Below are 17,343 nucleotides of genomic sequence, written 5' to 3' on the forward strand. Positions count from 1 at the left end.
TTTTCCTGTGGTCCTTTTCGTGTGATAAACTTGTCGGCAACTCAATTGCGTTGCTGACAAGTGATCCTCTCCTCTGTTATGATTTTCCTATGGTCCTTTTCGTGTGATAAACTTGTCGGCAACTCGATTGCTTTGCTGCCAAGTGAGTTTGATTTCATTCGATCCTTGGTCCTTGGAAAGGAGAGAGCATCTGTGTTTCTTTCTCTTTTGCTTCCATTTCGCTCCTGGAAGGCATCCAAGAGGCTGCACTATTAAGCATGCACCTTGGGACAATTACAGTAGTAACATTGATGAGCTTGCTAAAGAATAGTAGTTCTAATGGATAAACATCTTCAAATTGCACTCACACATCACATGATATAGTGTCCCTAGGAACACTAGTCTGACAACGAGTAGCCTCATAGAACAAAGGGGTTCGCCTGTATTTCTATTTGTCTATATAAACACCACACAGTTAAGAGGTCGAATGATTATACATAGATATAGTTCTAAAAAAAACTGTACATAGTTATGATCTTCTTTGAGTTGTTTTTTTGCTAAACAATGGCATCCAGTCTTGATTAGCATGATCCTTCCACCCTTTCTCTGGAGAGAAGAACCGTTTTGATTACCATCCAGTTTTTCTTTCTTACTATTTTCCATATTCGAATGAATGTTTTTAAATACAGGAACTACCACCTAATAACTAGGCGGTTTTATTAAGAGAAGCAATGGGTGAGATATACTTCAAAAATCTGCTCCAAGCAGGAGTCAAGCATGGGGCTTTGACGGCCACCACCGCCGGCCACCGCATGGGGCTTTGCTCCGGCCAGCGGCGGCGGCACAAAGGAGAAGGGGCGGAGGAGATGGGAGGGAGGGCGCCGCGGCCGCCCGAGTCACCCGATGTGGAGGGCGTCACGGGGGCTTTTTTTTCGTGATTTTTCTGAGATGGCCTTGTTCTCACTAGTTCATGTCCACATATACAATTGCCATCTAGATATAAAACCTTGCCACGGTTGAACTGCGCCAATAAAGTAAAAGTGAAAGAACATATTTCTAAAAGCAGGGGAATCGAGGTGTCCTCATTACGTTATCTGCAGGCAGAGCATCAACCTTTTCTTTTCTTTTTCGCCCATTCTTTACTTTCCAGCAGGCTGCCGGTCCTTGATGATCTTTGATCTTTTCAAAGGATACATTGTCCTCTGCTGTTATGCCTTTGCTATATATGGCCCCTTCCGTGTGATAAACCTCGCCTACTAGTGGGCTGACAGGTGACTTTTGATTTCATCCGGACCCTCATGGTGTGGAACAACTTTGATTCTTCCTCCGCCCTGTTGGAGTTGTGTCGAATATAGTGTACAAGGCGGTTACAGTTGGACTCTGAGTAGTATTGTGTTTAGATAGGATATGGAGTCGTGTCCTAGTAGGACACTTGTATCCTAGGCCTCTCATATATAGCGAGGGTAGACACACGATGTAACCTATGCCAACATAATAGCACCGGAACGCAGGGGAAGCCGGCGGTATGTGCCGGTGTCCAGGGCGACCGGGTGCGGTATTGTAGCGGTGTCATGGGGAGGAGCGCCCATCGTCAGGCCCCGGGAATGTAGCCATATCGGTGAACCTCGTTAACAAATCTCGGTGCCGTGCTCGTGTGATTGCTTGGTCCTCGGATGATCGACGGTGTGCCTCGGATTTATTCTAACAAGTGGTATCAGAGCAAGGTTACGAAGAGGCTGTGGATTATTGATCTAGAGGTGAAAATATCACGGAAGAATTATCGTCGGCGAGATCGGAAGAATCGGTGTGGGTCACGATCGCGTGGACGCCGACTTGAGTACTCGGAGTCGGCGAGATTGATACGTGGCCCGCGGCAAGGCGGACAGGCTCAAGCGGCGGAGGACGTGCACAGGGGGCAGCTGAGCATGGACTCGATCGTTCACGGGACGTGTAGATTCTAGCGAGATGTGTGGTGCAATTGGAAACAGCTGCACATACGAGATTTTCTAGCAAGATGTGTGATGCAATTGGAAACAGCCGCACATACGAGATTTGTCTTTTTGACCAAAAGAGGACCGAGTCCTCGTATGCGACGCGAAGGAAGGCTGAGACAGATCGATTCAAGCGAAGAAAATCTATCGTACTACGCATCCATCGGGGAGAGCAGGGGCTATTGGCAGCAACAACGACGCATCAGGTTGTGTCCAGCGGCAAGTAGAATAACAATGGCAATTCCAAGGCTGGAGTCGGCGAAGCATCAACTAGTACAGGAGCTATTCGTGAGTAGCAGGATTCAATCAAGTGATCTGGTTTTGCTGCTTGCACACGAGAAGTGAACTAGGGATTTGGGGTTTTGCTAAGTGCATGCGAATTGCAAGGCATTCTCTTCAAGCTTGAGTATGTTTTCTCTAGCTCGGCCGTACAAAGAACTATGACACCAAAGGGTACTTGGTTTGAGGTGAAGAAGTTCAACGGAACTGAAAACCTTGTTATGGCAGACAAGGGTGAAATATTTGGTGGCACAACAGGGATGTTTGAAAGCGTTGCGGGAAGTCATGCCAGCTAAGATGGAATTATCATGTGATGGATGGAAATTCGCGGAAAACGATTTGGGAGCCTCGAGCGTGTCATATAGCCGGACAAGTTCGGCTGGGTCGAACTGGACAGTCTGACGAATCGACGTGAGTCGGTTGATACAGAAGACGGTGGTGGGATCAGCGACGACGACATAGGAGCGTGATGTTGATGGTGACCGACTTCTGGGGCGTGGAAACATGTGGCGCAGGCCCGAGGGCTTGTGCGGCTTCGACGAGACTATGGCGCGGGGTTGATTCAAGGTGGTGTATACATGGAGCTTGAAGTTGACGGGGCGCGTGGGTGGACTGATCATCTACCATGGAGTCATGTTGAAGGTGGAGCTGGAGTCTGGAAGACTTCACTCAGTGCTGATTGAGGGGCTACGGCGTAAGAGCTCAGAGAGTCGAAGCCTATTCAGCGGGAAAAGCGAATGACATGCAGTTTGGACTGGAGCCCAGTGGTCTGATGGAAGTGTGAAACTCATCATCGGTCGGTGATGATCGATGGTACTCTACAGTTGGGGTTGAGTGGTGTGGTTTAGCGACCCTTGAGACTTGACCGGGACAGCGGAGGCTCGACGCAGTAATAGCGGCGTGGCGTGCGGTTATGCACAAGGCATGGAGACGGGCCAAGGCTCTGGTGGTCATACATGTGGTGAGACAACTGCGAATTTGACTCGGGATGACTACAAGCAATGGTGAAATTCCTTCAAGTTTCAGACAGGGCGGTCAAGGAAGAGCGGTGATGTTGAGTTCACGTAACTCTTATGTGTGACACCCAGTATGTGAGTTGTTCACTTTCACGCAGGTCAGTGATCAGTGTGTGATGGCGTTGGACTGATACTCTGAAAGTTGGGAGCGCAAACTAGAGTAACGTGGAACTTAATTTTGCTCGAGTGTTGACTGTGGTCAAGAAAAGGAGGGACTACAAGTTGCAGGTGGAGTCATATGGAGTCTTTGGAGTAGCAGCGGTGCTCATGTGATAAACTCAAGTTCAATGTACATGGAAGTTTGACGCATAGACGAATCCAGGGTGGTGGAGAATATTCGCCAAGGTGGAGTTTGTTGGAGTTGTGTCGAATATAGTGTACAAGGTGATTACAGTTGGACTCTGAGTAGTATTGTGTTTAGATAGGATATGGAGTCGTGTCCTAGTAGGACACTTGTATCCTAGGCCTCTCATATATAGCGAGGGTAGACACACGATGTAACCTATGCCAACATAATAGCACCGGAACGCAGGGGAAGCCGGCGGCATGTGCCGGTGTTCAGGGCGACCGGGTGCGGTATTGTAGCAGTATCATGGGGAGGAGCGCCCATAGTCAGGCCCCGGGGATGTAGCCATACCGGTGAACCTCGTTAACAAATCTCGGTGTCGTGCTCGTGTGATTGCTTGGTTCTCGGATGATCGACGGTGTGCCTCGGATTTATTCTAACACACCCCACTATATTAGCTTGAAAAAAAAATTATATTATAGAACGGAAGGAGTAATTGACATGAATTTATAGAAGAGAAACATGAATGGGTAGTGCGCCAGCCATGCATTTACACTACAAAGGCACGAATGGGGGCACACGGATAGGGCCTTGATAATAACTTGAAATGTACGTCAATTCAACACTACAAATTTGAGCATGACGGATACAAATGCCATGATCCTTCAAATGCATTTAACTAGTGGCGCCAGAGTAAGCTTTTGTAGCATATACATATATTGTAAAAATACTCCCTTCTATAAGAACTTTTTAAGCTTTGCTAGTTTGAAAAATGTTCTTATACTATGGGATGGAGGGCGGAGGTAGTAGCATCAAGTATGTATTTGAGAGGTCATGACAATAGATAAAATGCAATTTGCTTATGAAAGGGGAGGGGGTAAACTCTTTGCCATACTGTTTATATGTTCTTTCTAGCACCGAGAGCTTGTTTGTGTTTCCAAAAATTTTGGGCCGCTGTTCGAATGTCTGGACGACGACAGTGGTTCATGGTCTGATCTGTTGATTTTTAAAGAGAATTTTTTTATTTTTAGAAATTACGTTATGTTCACACATTGACCTTGAAAACAATGTTGTCAGCCTTGAGTGATCCTGAGAACTAAACAAGTGTAGTTATAAACTGAAAGTATCAGGCAAATGGTGTAACATGCACATTTTTCTGCAGGTCATAGTATAACATGCACTTAATGTGAATCAACCAACAAAATAATAGTAACTGCAAGCATAGCAACTTAACTGAAAGACTCTAATTTTCACCTCCCAGATCTTGTACTGATAGCCTCCTCAAAAGCGGGGCAAAGAATGTTTAGGACCCTAAAGCAGGGGTGGACCACAAATTAAACAGTTCCATCCACGACCGTGAATACAAGTATAGCAGTATGGTACAATGGAGAACTGGGGAAATGATGTTTGGACATGCATCTTCCAAGAGCATCTACAGCCGGACTTGACAAATCCGGCCTCTCAATCACCTGCGGACGCAACCGGGCGCGTCCGCAGGCACTGACCGGTCACGCCTCATACCTGGCGCTATGCATCCGAGCACCTCATCTTTCATCCCCTAGATCCATACAAACCATTCAAAAAAAATTACTATGTACTCCCTCGTTTCTTTTTACTGTGCATATAAAATTTGTTTGAAGTCAAACTATACAAAGTTTGACCAAATTCATATAAAAAAATATGAACATGTACAATACTAAAACTAGTATGAAAATACATTTCATGGTGCATCTGGTGAATGTTGATATTTTCTAATGTAAAGTTAGTCAAACTTTACAAAGCTTTACTTGACCAAATTGTATATACAGACTAAAAAGAAACGGAGGGAGTACTATATGCACATCATGCTAGCCTAACTATGCTTCATCATCGGAAATGTCCACGGTGTCGGTGCCGGACGCCTGGTGATGGGGAACGAAGCATGGAAATCCAATATCTACTTTTGCTTATCCGAGGCCAAATTGGACGGCTTTTCCGTGCAGTACATGGGCCCCATTGTGTCCTCAACTATCTCGTAGTCATCTCCGGTATCTAGTTCAGTAGGGGAGGGGTTTCAGGTCGGACACAGACATGCCTGTGTAAGAAAGCAAGAAGGATGAGAATCAAACACACATGCAGATGCAAGTATACATGAGTGTCATAAGCAATACACAAACTTTTGCAGCCAGCATAATATTTCAAGTGGGGGCAAACAATATACATGAGTGTCATAGGCAAAACAATAAAATTTTCAAGTGACATATTTAGGAAGTAAATCTCATAGACACATAAAACAACACAACATTTAGGCACATTTTAACCTGTAGGCAACAATACATCGGTGTTCCTTTTTTTCAATGTCCACTTTGTTTTCGTGTGCATATGTCGCCTAACAAAATTGTCAAACAACAGATGTTACTGCCTATAATACGACACTAAATTGCCTACAAAATGGTCATAAGACGCATAGTCCAACACACTAAATGGCCTCATCCAAACCATTAAGTTGCGTACACTCACCTAGTCCAACACACTAAATCGCTTCATCCAATTCACAAGTTTCGCCACACACCTATACAGTATGACACCACAATCCATCTCTATAGACGCCGTAATCCATACATCTAGTCCCTGCCATCCATTCACCTAGCTAGTCGCCTAGTCCAAAATACTAAATCGCCTCACCCCTGCCACCAAGTCGCGCAGCACCCTAAGAAAATAAGCAATTGCAAACCACATCTAGGCCGCCCTAAATCCAACACATAAATCACCTTATGCAGAAACCACCTATCTCTACTTCTAATGGAGCAGTTGGTAGTCTCGCTTTCAGGTTTTTTTTCGTCCCACCTCCCATGGTTTTTTGGTACCTCCTCCCACCTTCGCTGGTTTTTTTTCGTTGATTTTTCTTCGTCCCCTCCCCCCACTTCATCGGTTTATTTTCGCGTCACCCTCTCACACAACGAAAGAAATCTGAACAGATCAGAACTTTCCATACTGGCGCAAGTTTACTCCCCACAAATCTCAACAGAATCAAACCTTTCCAAATCACAACAAAATCAAAGCTTTTCATGCCACGGATTCCCTGGCATTCCTTCCCTAGCATATCTCAATCGAATCAAATTATATATCAATCATTAGAGAAACTCAGTACTACATCACGTACGTATTCCCAGGAAAAAAAATCGGGACGTGATCCCCTCCTTCATGTACATACTCCTTCCAGATTGCTCCTGATAGTCTTGGAACATGAAGGGGACCAGTTTGTGCGGCAAGATCTTATCGATATGGTGCTGCTGCAGCCGATAGAATATGGATTTCTCAAGCATAGGTCTTGCCGCTGATGATGCATCACAAACATCCAATGGTAAGATATCTCTGATCTCTCCTTTTTCCCATATGTCCCTCTCCTCTCTCTCTCTCTCTCTCTATGGTTCAGGTTTCTTGTCTCAGCGTGATACCCCAGGCCGTTCCATTGCAGACATAGCCGACATGAGGGCCGCCATGCGTCTCCCGGGGAGCGGGAGGGCAGCTGCCGCACCAGGGCCCGATCCTGCCGCCGATGCTGCAATACACATACTTTGCAGACGATGTGCGGCTAGATGTCGCCGTACATGCGCGCTCTACGGATCCATGGCGGCGCACTTCGGAGATCCATGGCGGCCATGTTGAGTCCCAAGATGCCACCATCGCCCTAGACATCCTCTCCCCCGTCCCTCCTTCTGCTAGCGTCATTGGCCGGGGAGAGCTGTGCCAGGCAGCAACAGAGGAGGATGTGCGGCAGGAGTTCAATGACAGCGGGTGGTCAGATGGAGGTCGCCGGTATGTGTGCTCTCCATGTCGTCCTCAACATCATATCTCTATTGGTGTCGCGATCTATCGACAATATAAGCCAAGATCCTACCCAGCATCTCGCCGACCCCTTCCTCCATAAGCTTTGAATCCTCTAATTCAAAGTTTTGATCATGCTGCAATACATTTTTATTTCGTAGGCTTATTAATTCCAATAATTATTGATGCAGCACGGGAGCAGCTGCACCGATGAAAGTTTGTACGCGCAAATATAGGATGGCTTGCATCGAAAGGAAACTACGGCCATCCTCCCATTAAACCACTCGGCAGCTGACGATTCATGACGAGGCTGACGGACAGCTTAGTGCTACACAATATATATCACGAAGGAGAACATGTTAACAGAGCAGCAACATTGGAGGAGGCCAGGGGTTGTTGAGCGACTGCCAATGACATCATATATGTTTTTGATCAATCATAGTGACCCTCCCAATCAGTGTCCTGATAGTCATTTATTCCTTGATGTTTTTGCCTACTAACGAGACTAATTGGAACTCTTCTACTTTCATGTTTTCAAAGTTTAGTTTCCTAGGTTTGCCCTTATTATCATCTTCCAGAATATATATCTTTATCAATTATCATTACATGAATTCAGTTATATGGTATGGTGCCCCCCTTTTACATGTTTCATCCAACTGAATATACCTCTACATGCAGGATTTTGTCACATGTGTAGTGTGGTCCATAAAAAATATAAGCTAAGATGATATGCCCTACCATCTGCAAGACAGTGGACTGTGTACTGAACATATATTTTGTTTCTTTTGCAAGCTTGCTCTCGTTTATGTTCTTGGCAGGGGATGCTTGATCATAACTTTTGTACAAAAGGTAATACTAATAACTGAGAATCTGCATCAGTTGTTATTTAGATATCCGATATTTCTATATTTCGTCTTCTATATTGTTCTTGGCAGGGGCTGTCTTCCTGAAGATCGATTTCCATAAGGCTTACGACACTGTTAGCTGGCCCTTCCTTCGGGAAGTTCTCCTTCGGAAAGGCTTTGATGACCGGTGGATCTCTAGGGTTATTCAGATGGTCTCCTGTGGTCGCACTGCCGTGAACATCAATGGTGAGATTGGCCCCTACTTCCCCACTCTATGTGGGGTGACGCAAGGCGACCCTTTCTCCCCGTTCCTGTTTAATATGGTGGTGGACGCACTGGCTGCCATCCTGGACAAGGCGAAGGCGGCAGGCCATATTCGGGGGCTCGCGCCCCACTTGGCCGATGGTACCGGCATCTCCCTGCTCCAGTACGCTGACGACACCATCATCGTGGTCGAAGGGTCGGCCACAGACATCGCTAACCTTAAGTTCCTCCTCCTCTGCTTCCAACATGTGTCTGGCCTCAAGATCAACTTCGACGAGAGTGATGTGATGGTGATGGGCTACTCTCCGGCCGAGGCCCGGGACATTGCCAACCGCCTGAATTGCCGCCTTAGGTCCCTTCCCACCACTTACCTGGGAACGCCCATTAGTGACTCTCGGCTTACTATTGCTGATCTGCGTCCGGCGGGTGCCAAGTTGCAGACGCGCATTGAGCCTTGGCAGGGTCGGTGGTTATCAAAGGCGGCCCGGACGATTCTCATCAACTCTTCGCTCTCCAGTCTCCTCTTGTTCCTCATGAGCTTCTACAGCCTTCATGAGACCCTTCACCACGAGATCGCCAAGGTCCAATTCCGCTTCTATTGGGCCGGGGAGAATAACAAGCAGAAATACCATATGGTTTGTTGGCCCGACATCTGTAAGCCTCGGGAGCAAGGTGGCCTCGGTATCATGTGCTCGAAGCGCATGAATATCGCGCTCCTTTCCCGCTGGCTTTGGCGCATCTCGCAAGGTCATGGTGGGCTGTGGCTAGACATCATCCGGAATAAGTACCTGCGTGGCCAGCCTTTGGCCTTCTGTTAGCGGTCTGGGGGATCCCAGTTTTGGCAGTCTGTCATCCAGTTGCTTCCCGTCCTCCGTACTGGGACCTCCATAGCGGTTGGATCGGGCTCTGCGACCATGTTCTGGTTTGACCGCTGGGCGGGTGACTCCCCCTTCACAGGTCGGTTCCCCGATCTCTTCTCCATTGCTGTCATCCCGACGATCTCCGTCGAACGGGCCCTTATTGACTTAGGCGCCTCGCATTCTGGAGGCCATTTGGGCCTCCGGAAGCTGCCGCTTGGCAGGAGCTTCTTGATTGCATCGCCCTCCATGAGCCGGATGTCGATGCTGGCCCGGACGAGGTTCGGTGGCGCCTTGAACCATCGGGGCAATTCTCCACGAAGTCCCTCTACTCAGCCATCGCCCCCTCCTCTGCGCCGCCCCCTCCTAGCTGTGTGGCCCATTCGCGTTCCTCTGAAGATCCGGATCTTCATGTGGCAGTGGATCCGCGGTCGGCTCCCGTCTGGGGTTGAGGTCCGCAAGCGCAATGGTCCGGGCTCCGGCCTTTGCCCGCTTTGCAGTACTCCCGAGGACTCGAACCATATCTTCTTCAACTGCGTTTCTCCCCAGTTTGTGTGGAGTTGCTTTAGAGAGGCGGTGGGTGGTAACTGGTGCCACACCAACTTCCCTGACCTCTTCGACGAACTCCAGAACTCCCCCCTGCCCACTCGCCACATTAGGTGGCTGGAGATTGGAGCTCTCGCATGGACTATCTGGACGATTCGCAATAAGCTTGTGATTCAGCACACTCCGCTTCGACGGGCTACTGACACTCTTCAAACTGTCTGGTTTCTGGCAGCTCTGGCGGCCGCTTAGCCGCCCTCGGGACCGGGACGCCATCTCCGCCTTCATCGCCGACATTCGTTCGATGGCCGTTTGCCTGTCGCCGCCGCCCCCTCCGCCTCATCCAGAGCCTGACTAGATGCTTGGCGAGCGCTCGCCTTGGCTTCGGCCTTTTTTTATGTGTTTTTTTCTGGGCTTGTTGAGCTATGCCCTCACCAGTACCTTTGGATCTCGGTGTGTTTCTTGGGTGTGTGTGTGTTTTGTACTAGACCTTGTATGTGTGCTCTGGGCGGTTTGCTTTATTTATAAAGCGGGGCGAAAGCCTTTTTCGTTATATTGTTTAGATTTAATGTTTTATCTAATACCCAAATGTTATATATGATGTGTATAGTTGTGACATGAGGTTTGAAAAACGTCAACTAAAACCATTAAGTCGCTCCAGTTTTACTTACGCACATATGCTGGGCTATGTAGCTTAATCAATTATGTCATATATGAGGAGTAGGGCGTGCATGGGCAGGCTGGGAAATGGCGCGCACTGTACTTGATGACGCGACACAATCCTGGAGGCCCGAAGCGTTCAAAAAAATACTCCAGCGTTGTCTCGGAGTGAAACCTGGTAAACCGATGTATGGACATCAGGACAGCAAAGGAAGCCAATGGTGCCGAGGACGGCCATCTTACCGCGCATTGCTGCAGCTGCCATGCCTGTGTCTAGCACCATGTTCTCGCGACATTGCTGCAACCTTCTACTCCAAGCATGATTGAAGGTAATGTTGTCATGAAGTCACGGGATACGTAACGTTCCCAGTAGTTTTCTAACAACGTCTTAGTTAAGACCATGATGTAAGGGCTCACTTAAATCTCGATGAATTGATATCAGTTACCATGATACTACTTGGCTGTATGGACATCTCCGATTCATTCTAGATTGATATTTTTTTTACTTTAATGATTTATTTATAGAGTTTAACCATGGTGACAACAGAGGAATTCTCTTATTTTCTTTATTACTGGAGAATCGTGACGTGCCATGTATTTTTCGTGTTATACCTTCAAATGTCGGTCTCTAAATTTAAAAAAGAAAATATTATTTTTCATTTCCTTTATTTTACTTGTTTCAGATACTTACAGTAGGTGCTTGAAAACATATTATGCTAGCACTTGTATTTTATTTCTGTTTGTTTCCTTTTATCTAAATTTTTAGCTGCACTATGTAGGATGTCACCTCCTATTTTGCCTCTTTGCATGAATGCATGCCGAATAACTCATGAAATGGATGATGTAGAAGCATCAAGATTTTTCTCGTTCATACCATGAATGTATCCTAAGAAAATATAGGGAGTAATGAATGGATGCTTGTATCTCAAGATCTGTATTATTTCTTGTGCATTATAAAATTACCTAGATGGTTGTGTCTGGAAGAACCAGAATCATTGCATTTTCCATGGAGGTCGCATACTTTTAGTTTGTTGACATCATCTAATGGGGTTTGGCTTTCCACCCAAAGCCCCATAGTGTAGCTTATATACAGGAGGAGTTGTCGTGCTCCTTAGGAGTTTCGGCATGTTCCATTCCCCCCCTGCTTGAAGATATGGTTCATTCTCTTCTTCAATATGATAAGTGCACCTGTTGGTTCCTAAGAAAACCCAATAAGAGTTGGGTAAATAGGATGGAAGAGGCAACAAAAACCTCATTGCATATTGTCCATATTAGATGTACATGTAATGAGAGGGTGGGGTGGACTGAGATGATGCTAGAGTGGTGCAACATCACAACAATGGGAAAATGAGGTGAGTTCAAAGGTAGGTGAAGAGGGTATAAGAGGCGACATAAACCTCATCAAAGATAGACTAATTAAAGTAGGGGAAGTCACATAGGGGTGGCAAAGCGATGCTAGGTTAAGCTGTTGATCTAAAGGCAAAAGCAAATGAGTGGGTAGTGAGAACATGGTAACATGAATGGGAGTAGGTTAAGATACTTGCACAATAATGAAGCACTGATGCGGGCAAACTGGGAGGGCGGAGGTACCATCAGTGGTAACGCGGATTAGGATAGGAAAATATACATGCATGATGATGAAGGAATGATGATGGTAACATAGACCAGGATAGGAAAATATACGTGCATGATGATGAAGCAATGACGCATGTGGAGAGATGATCAACTTACATGCTACTATGTTTTGTTGTGCAAATGTTTTTGAGATTGAATTATTATTATAAATATGGTGACATGGAATTTGAATAGGAGTCATGCATGTGTGTTCTGTTTAATTTGTAAGTATAGTTTATCACACCACAATCATATGCGACACATGAGTACACATTGTAAATTATAACAATGTTTGGATCAATGTCTCTATGCATACATTTATTCTCCCGTGGCAACACTTGGGCATCCTTTAGATAACGCATGGCCGTATGGGCAGGCGGACGGCGCGGCGACTGACGTGGTGGTGGCCGAACTCAAGAGGAGGATGGTTTGGAGCGTCCTGTGGATGTTGACGAGATGCGAGCGAGAGAGTTGAGAATTTTAACATGAGCTAAATTTCTAGACAAGCAGCAATGTGCATTCCAAGTTCTGACATGGATTTTTTGTGTATGCAAAATCTTTAGAATCGAGACTACATGGGAAAATGGAAAGAACTTTTTGATCTACAACAGTAAATAGTATTTTCCACCCCAGCTTACTCCTGCTGCACCTAGCGTTGCACTGCGGTTCTTACCCAAACTAACTCTGTTGGTCATTCGATGGTTTAGAAGCAAGATCTGCCAAAGGTTCATTTCACCACCCTCTTTTTTGTACATAAACCGATCTGCTATAGAATATCATTACAAAGTTTAGTTACATGATTGAAAAACTATTGCCATTATTCCCACATAATGTTGCAAAGAAGACATTGTTTTCTTAGTTCAGTTTTGTGTCATAGAATTGGACTTGACCTTTTTTATACACTTTAAGCCTTGGTGATGTAATTATCACAAGATTTATGCTGGATATGCATTATGGGTTGATAGGAGAGTTTGAGCATGAATTTGTATTAAGTAACTTGACAAATCGTTTATTCTTACTCTCTCTGGACTTTAGAGAGTATATCCCATAAACTATCCTATATTTTGAACTCCAATAAGTTGTCTATGCATGCAACAAATGTTATTAGTATTTTATTATTTAAAGATACTTAAAACTACTTCCACCTGCATCAGCATGTGTTGATACTTCATCTCCAATACATATAAGGAAGTTGTGTGATGACGCTAGCGAAGGAACGGGAGTGTCTGAAGACCGACAACATGATGTATGAGGGAGAAATGAGCACCCATATGTACCCCAACGTATGAGGAAGAAATTAGCTTCGACCTTAGAGACGACCTTAATCATTTGTTTGATTCATTTATATGCATTGTAGCCCGTAGCAACGCACGGGCATTCTACTAGTATATACTAGATGCCTTGTCCAAAACATCAAATTGCCTACCCTGCCACCGAGTCACAACGGTCCTTTGTTGACTTTATTAATTTAAAGTCGGGTGCTGCTTCTGCCTGTTTCTGAAAAAACAAGTCACAATGTAGGAAAAACACCGGATATTTTTCTGATGCAAATAGTCATTTTCTTCTCACCACATTACTGTAATCTATGTGTTTTTTGATGCTATAGTATTACACATCTGACCCTTTTTTCCTCCGCACGCGGCAGTCTTCAAACATTGAGCAAGAGGGTGGAAGGGTTGCATGCAATAATGCTCTATGGTTTTTGCAAAACGATTTGGCGAAAATATTGAGCAGACAACAGTGTAAGGCACAGAACATCAGTTAAAGATACAAATCAATGTTTTATACTACATCTACACTGAGATGATTTAATTAAGACACAGTCCATGGTTTTTTCCCTCTAGAAACCTATGGCAAAGGCAGCAAATCTAGAAGAGGACAACGCTTATTTTGCTTTTCCCTGCCTTCATTTGTGTGTACCACTATACCTTTTGTTGCCTGGCGGATGTGTCTTCTTGCTTGCGTTCCTGGGAAAGTGGGTCTGAAATAGGGGGGCACTCAACCAAAAATGTTAAACGCACGGACCCATTACGGGCCTTCCCTTTAATACTTTTCATCTCCCCCCTGATTTCAGGTGGATGGGGCCCGCGTATCCCCCTTAAACCAATAACCATTTGCCATGTCAGCACCAGCCCTGTAAAACGCCCGTAAAACTTCGTGTGTGTAGCACCAGCCATGTCAGCACCAGCCCTGTAAACCCTAGAAGAAAACCAGAGCACAAATCAGCACAGGAACTGATTGTACGTCCCACCAACCCAGCAACACATTTCAAGTTAACAAAGAGGCCAGACTCAGACTCAAACTCCGATTCCAAGCCCTCGCCAGACCCTAAATCTGCCAGGTAAACAGAGGGTATTAGTAAACACTCTACATCGTAATTCCTGAAGCAACGCTCTACATGGAAAAGGAAGGCAACAAAGGGGGTTGTGTTCTACACCACCGTTGAATATATTTGTTGGGGATGTGTTGAATCTTTTGCCAGTTTGGATGTCCAGCTGTTTCACAAGACTCCGTAAACCCATCATCGCAGAACAAGAGTCTAAAAAACTCAAGAGACTGTGGTAGCGTTGGAAGCAACCGAACATTCAAACATCTAGAGATGTCTAATGTCTTGAGCGAGCTGAGGTGCTCCATATTGCTCGGTAAGGCATTCCAACTGCACTCTGACAAACGGAGCGAACGAAGATGAACGAAAGCATCCAGTTCAGGAGCAGGTCCTGGTTGGCTCCATTTCAAAAGCAAAAGTTCTTTCAGGTTCTTTGGTCCTCCATTTTGCCTACCCACCATCCAGTTCGGGTATGTCGAACCTTCGTAGTATGAGATGTCTAGTTTTTCAAGACCCACGGGAGGGCAAAGGCCTTCAAGTACCACTGCTTCAACTTCTGGACTGCACCTTGTATCACCACCATCCCACAACAGTGACAAATCTGTCAGACATTTCTTGGCACCTAGATTAACATCAAGACCCACGGGAGGGCAAAGGCCTTCAAGTACCACTGCTTCAACTTTTGGACTGCACCTTGTATCACCTTCACCACCATCCCACAATAGTGACAAATCTGTCAGACATTTCTTGGCACCGACATTAACTTCAAGAGCTTCCTCTCTGCTTTTAACATTTTCAAGACCAGAGATAATCAGTTGGCCGCTGAGCCTGTTTAGGTACCTCAACTGCCTTGCCTCATGCCCTTGTTCATTCTCTACCCTGAAATATGGGAATGTCTCGAGTGAGACCAGCCTGCTGATGTTCAAAAAACTTGATTCTTTCTTTGAATTGTAAACTTTTGATTTTGAACTGTTGAACAATTTTGAACCACTGAATACATGCCGCAAGTTGATCAGATCACCACAGGAAAATACCAAATCACTGCAATAACCAAAATCTAGCACCTGCATCTGGCAAACCTGGTTTAGTGTGCTTGGTAAAACTACCCTGCATCCAGCACCTGTCCGAAAAGCAAGATAGCGTAGATGCTTTAATTGACCAATAGATTCTGGGACAGAGAATATATTGGTTCCTGAATAAATGTAACATGTTCTGGATTAAATAAAGCCATTGCTATTACTAGTACTCGCAGTTTTTGCAAACCCTTGAGTATGCTCTCGACAACTATTTCCTCAACTGGTGTATCCCTTCCAACGGTATAAATGATGAGAGTGTGTAAATTTCCCAATTCAATAATCTTACTAGTAATCAATGTTGCATCATAACTCTGAATAAAAAGATGGCCAACATCTCTAGGAACATCTTTTGTCCAGCCTTCTGCTTTCCCGCTCATGTTATTGTCAATTCTGAAGCACTCACTTCCAGCTACCGCCCCTGCTAAATCATGCAGCAGATCATGAACTAAATAATATTCCTTTCCATGATGGTAGTTCCAGTCCCAGCTTCCTAGTTGAAGAAACGAGATCGACAATAGGTCATTAAAGATCCCCAGACCAACCTCTTCAATATCCCTCCCTTCATCTGTGTTTCTTATGAATCCTTCTGCCACCCATAGTCTAATTAAGTCATCACGATGCAATCGATGCCCACTAGGGAAAATACTGCAGTAAGCAAAGCAACGCCTAGCCTGCTCATCAAGCTGATAGTAGCTCCACCACAGAGGTCCTGTTCGTTTATTGAAAAGGTCCTGATCGCTGACTCTTTTCCAATAGTTAACCTCTTGTTGTCGACGTAAATTTCCTCCCACTGTTCTAGCTGCTAGAGGTGACCCCTTCAGTTTTTTTGCAATCTCCTCACCGATGGTCTTGAACAGGCTCTGGTCTTGGCCACATCTGAGTGCATAATGCATGAATAGCTCAAAGAAGGCAGTTTCATCAACCGCAGTTATCGGCATGGCAGTGTATCTCACACCAACACATAGATCCGATAATGCATATCTACTTCGAGTTGTCACTAGGATCTTGCTTCCTCTCCTACCAACCTTAAATGGAGAAAGTAACTGTGGTAGATTCTGATCACCGACATCCTTATCGCACCAGACATCATCTAGCACCAGAAGGAATCTTTTTCCATCTAGTTTCCTCTCCAATTCTTTCTCTAGGGTATTCAGGTTATGAAATTGAGGGCATGCAACCTTAGGCTCGGAAGTATCCTTGGGTTGTGATGCTGCCTCATAAAACTCCTCGAAAATGTCGCTCACGCTAAAATTCTGAGAAAGATGAACCCACATAACAAGATCGAAATGGCCTTTCTTGTTCTTTTCGTTGTCACAAACAAACTGTGCAAGGGTAGATTTCCCAGCCCCGCTGATTCCATGTATGCCAATTACAGAAAAGCACAGATCATTGCTGGTGCTTGGATGATCACCTTCCTTTTCATGAAGCATTGCTATGATCTTGTCGCGGTCATTACCTCGACCAAATACCTTGTGTGGAGAAACTGCTGTAGTAGGAGCATTGGCAACCATTTTCTGTCTTCTGTTGTCATTACTTATGCTGGACAAATTAAGCTTATCCAGAATTTGGTGTGCTTCATTTATAACTTCTTCTATCTTCTTTAGGCTCTTTATCAACATCTTATTTGACATACCACTCTCCTGCGACACCAAATAGCACTTGAGAAATCTTTCAAAAATAAATTATAGGTGACCATACAGATGAGAGAATTTTTTACAAGAACTATCCACAAACTAAAAGATGAAAGAAGACTAATGTAATATAAGGAAAAATAATAATTGACAAGATTTTTAAAAATCC

At 45.2% G+C, this 17,343-nt stretch overlaps 1 pseudogene; it reads right to left on the reverse strand.

Moving 5' to 3' along the window:
- Positions 1-14,063: 14,063 nt before the first annotated feature.
- Positions 14,064-17,092, reverse strand: LOC109745916 (putative disease resistance RPP13-like protein 1; annotated as a pseudogene).
- Positions 17,093-17,343: the final 251 nt, after the last annotated feature.

The sequence above is a fragment of the Aegilops tauschii genome, chromosome 2 (genome assembly GCF_002575655.3).
Source record: "Aegilops tauschii subsp. strangulata cultivar AL8/78 chromosome 2, Aet v6.0, whole genome shotgun sequence".
NCBI classification, from domain to species: domain Eukaryota; kingdom Viridiplantae; phylum Streptophyta; class Magnoliopsida; order Poales; family Poaceae; genus Aegilops; species Aegilops tauschii.